Below are 4,720 nucleotides of genomic sequence, written 5' to 3'. Positions count from 1 at the left end.
GCTGTGTTGCCCGAGTACTCCCAAGGTTATGCTGAGTTGTCAGATGACATGGTGCCAGGGAGAGGATGTGTGGAGGAGGAGGGGGGCTGGGGAGGAAGGTGGGGAGAAGAGGAGGGTGGCTGCCCACCCCTAGGAGGAGGGGGAGACAGGGCATTGTCAGTGTTGTCATTAAATACTATGGAGGGGGAGAGTAGGGAGAGAGCTGAGCCCATGGCTTTCCCTCACACCAGTGGACACTTCAGGGCTAAGTGGATGCCTGTAACCAGAGCAGCCCCATTGAGGGCAGGGGCTTGGCTCAGAGCCAGCCTCCTCAGAGCCAGCCTGCTCTCGGGTGGTCCTAACAGCTTGGTTTTCCAGGCTTTAAGGGCAGTGGGCTGTGTGTGCACTGTGAACTGCTGTCTGCTGGGAGGGCACAGGGTCTCTTGACCAGTGGAGGCTTGGGTGGGGGTGTGGGTTTTCAGAGTGGTACCCCTTCGGGCCCTAAAGGAGGGGTCCTAGACAAGACGGGTAGGGAGGGAAAAGAGCCTGAGGCTTAGTTTGTAACCAGGGAGCCCTTCTCTTCTACCGGGAGAGAAACAGGAGGGAGGCAAGTTTGAGCCAGGACTTGTGTTTGAGAACTGTGTCTGGGAAGCTGGTAGGGCAGGTGTTCCATTCTGCTGGTCCATTCTCAGGTCTAACCATGTGACCCTGTGATGATGTCTAAAGAACATCTGGGTTCCGGACTGAGTTCAGTATGGAAAAGCGTCTGTCTCATTGAAAAATCATAAAAGCAAAGGCTAAATGGAGTTGGAAGATAATCTAAAAGTAAGTACAACTTACATTTGGATAGCACTTTAGACTTTTCTAAATTCTTTTGTGTAAATGATCTAATTTGATATTTATATTAACCTTGAGAGGTAGTAAAGAGATAAGGTCTTTTGTTCAGTCAACTACCTCCCAGCTGCCATCAAAACAATGGAGCATGTTCCAAATCCCCCAGGAGGATGTAATTATGACCCCACGGATACCTGACCCACCAAGGAAATGCAGTCTGCTTGGGAGAGCTTGCCATCGCTCCATTTCTCTTCCAGGGAAGGACAGGTTACCAGTTACCAGTTTGGGAAAAATATCCATTAGAAAATATGCCCAACAATGGAGTAGTCCAGAAATAAACCCACACATTTATGTTCCACTGATTTTTGACAAGGGTGCGAGGACAATTAAATGGCACCCTTGGGGTAGGGGAAAGAGAAGAAAGTCTTTTTAACAAACAGTGCTGGAGCAACTGGATTTCCACAGGTAAAAGAATGACGTTGGACCCCTACCTCATACCATTTTAAAAAATTGACCCAAAATGGATCACAGACTTAATGTAAGAGCCAAAATCATAAAAATCTTAGAAGAAACAGGTATAAATCTTTGTGACCTTGGGTTAGGCAATGGTTTCCTAGATATGACACCAAAAGCACAAGTGACAGAAGAAAATAGATAAACTGGTCTTCATCCAAATTAAAAACCTTTGTGCTTCGAAGGACACCATCAAGAAAATGAAGACAACCCACGGAATGAGAGAAAATGTTTGCAAACCATGTAAATGACAGGGGACTTGTGTCCAGAATATATGAAGAACTCTTACAACTCAATGATAAAAAGACAAATAACAATTAAAAATGGGCAGAGGATTTGAATAGGCATTCTCCAGAGACACACAACTGACCAATAAGCACATGAAAAGTTGCTCAACTTCATTAGTCATCACGGAAATGCAAATCAAATCACAATGAGATACCACTTCACAACTACCAAGGTGCCTAAAATAAACTTTGGAAAACAGATGGGCAGTTCCTCAAAATGTTAAACAGAGTAACCATGGGATCCTGTAATCCCATTCCTAGGCATACACCCAAGAGAATTGAAAATATGTCCATACACATACAAATGGCCAATCGGCACATGAAAAAATGCCCAATATCACTAATTATCAGAGAAATGCAAATCAGAACTACCATGAGGTATCACTTCACACCAGTCAGAATGGCCATCATTCAAAAGTCAACAAACGATAAATGCTGGAGAGGGTGTGGAGAAAAGGGAACCCTCCTACACTGTTGTTAGAAATGTAGTTCAGTGCAGCCATTATGGAAAACAGTATGGAGGTTCCTCAAAAAACTGAAAATAGACTTACCGTATGATCCAGCAGTCCCACTCCTGGGCATATACCTGGAGGGAACTCTAATTCAAAAAGATACATGCACCTCATTGTGCATAGCAGCACTATTTACAACAGCCAGACATGGAAGCAACCTAAATGTCCATTGACAGATGACTGGATAAAGACGTTGTGGTATATTTATACAATGGAATACTACTTAACCATAAAAAACAATAAAATAATAACATTTGTAGCAACATGGATGGACCTGGAGATCATCATTTGAAGTGAAGTAAGCCAGAAAGAGAGAAAAATACCATATCATATCACTTATAACTGGAATCTTAAAAAAAAAAGATATAGATGAACTTATTTACAAAACAGAAACAGACTCACAGACATAGAAAACAAACTACGGTTACCAGGGATAATGGGGGTGGGAAGGGATAAATTGGAATTTCAACATTTGCAATTACTAACTACTATGTATAACATAGATAAAGTTTATACTGTATAGCACAGAGAACTACATTCAATATCTTATAGCAACCTATAATGAAAAAGAATATGAAAAAGAATGTATGTGTATGTATATGTATGACTGAAACATTATGCTGTACACCAGAAATTGACGCAATAATGTAGACTGACTATACTTCAATTAAAAAAAGAAAGCATGTCCATACAAAAACTTTTACACAAATATTCAAAGCAGCATAATATTATTCACAATAGCCCCAAATTGGAAACAACCTAAATGTCCATCAACTGATGAACAGATAAACAAAATGTAGTGTATGAATACACTGGAATATTATTCAGCCATAAAAATAAATGAAGGATCAATGACATGCTGCAACATGGATGAACCTTGAAAACAGTCACAAAAGGCCACATATTGGATAAAATCATTTACACGAAATGTCTAGAATAGGCAAATCTGTAGACAGAAAATAGATTAGTGGTTGCAAGAGGCTAGGAGGAGAGGGAATGGGAGTGACTGCCAATGTTGTGGAATTTCTTTATGAGGTGATGAAAATGTTTTGAAACGAGTAGTGATCAGTGACTATTCTAAAAACCACTGAACTGTACACTTCAAAAGGGGGGAATTTTATAGCACATGAATTATATCTCAGTAAAGCTATTATTAAACAGTATGCCCAAATGTTGACTTCCATCATTCTATGTTCATCAGGGAATCTCCTGATTACTATTATTTCCCACCTACTACCTCTCTGCTTAGCCAAAACCTACCCATCTCTCAAAGCCCAGCTCAAGTCCTGCCTCTAACATGAATAGGCAGCTTCCTCAACCCAGGCTAAATTGCCTTTCTCCATTTACTCAGCATTAACTCAAATGGACACCAAAAGCCAGGTGTAGGGGAAATAGCCTGAATTAGGAGCCAGAAAAATCTGGGCTACACTTAAGCCTTATGATATAAGCAAAATAACCTCTTTGAGCCTCAGTTTCCTCTGTATATTAACTGTAAACATGTTTACCCATCCTCCCTCTAACGGTTGTGGGAAAATGAAGACAGATATCTCTTGTCAGTTGTCACATGAAAATAAGATGTTATTATTATCAAAATTATCAGCCAACACTCTTTATCGGTAAGGCATTCGGCTGAGAGAGAAATACAAGATAATTGCCTTTAATGTAGAAGCAGGTGAAGAGAACAGAGCTCTCCAAGGCTGTGCTTATGGCTGTTTGTGGGAGCACAAACTTGGGTTAACAGACTTTGATACTGAAGTGATTGCTTTATCAAATCATATTCTCACCTTTATGTATTCTCAGCTGTATGTAAGCACATAAGAAATGTATAATCAAAACCAATGCTTTCTATATTTGTCATTATACTGCTACTTCAAAGCAAAATGTCTAAGAGCATAAAAGACTGAATTCTCAATACCTGTCACCACCTTATCTATGGAATTTAGCTTACTTGCCTTGAAGCTGCTTTGCTAGCAGGAATCTGCTACAAATTGTCTCGTCGTAAAAAGCAGAGACATGCTTTCCTTGCTTTGCTTACTTAGCTCAAGGTCATAGGTTCAGGGCTGCTTGTGCTTATGGAAAACCATAACTTGTCCCCTGCCCTAACCTGCAGGACGTGCTTTGCTTATCAGGCGCAGGTGGATGTGAGCTGCTCTTGCTCACAGAAAACTGTGACTTAGCCCTTGGCTGGGAACAGCTGGGCTGCTTTGCATGCTTAGATGATTTCTGATCATTGTATAGAGACTCTGGTGGTCTGGGTTATCAATTATTTGGAACACTAACCTTGCTCATGATTGAGGCTTAAAATAACCATTTGTACCATCAGTATTGTAACCTTCTCTCTAAATTTAAATTAAGATTATAATGTCTCTGTGTTTCACGAACTGAAACTGCTAACCTGCATCCCTGCATGTATACCATGCCCTTTACTCATTCTTATGACGTATTTCACTTTGATTCTTTGACTATTCTCAGTAAATACAAGAGCTTTGGAGGAGCTAGGGGAGTCAGTCTCCAGCTCCCTCTCACTCTGTTGACCTGATAAAGTCTTGAGTAATTTCGTTCTTCCGTGGTAGGACTTCTGCTGGACAAAATCCA

This window comes from Camelus bactrianus, chromosome 16 (genome assembly GCF_048773025.1).
Source record: "Camelus bactrianus isolate YW-2024 breed Bactrian camel chromosome 16, ASM4877302v1, whole genome shotgun sequence".
Taxonomy (NCBI): domain Eukaryota; kingdom Metazoa; phylum Chordata; class Mammalia; order Artiodactyla; family Camelidae; genus Camelus; species Camelus bactrianus.
This window is presented reverse-complemented; position numbering follows the sequence as displayed.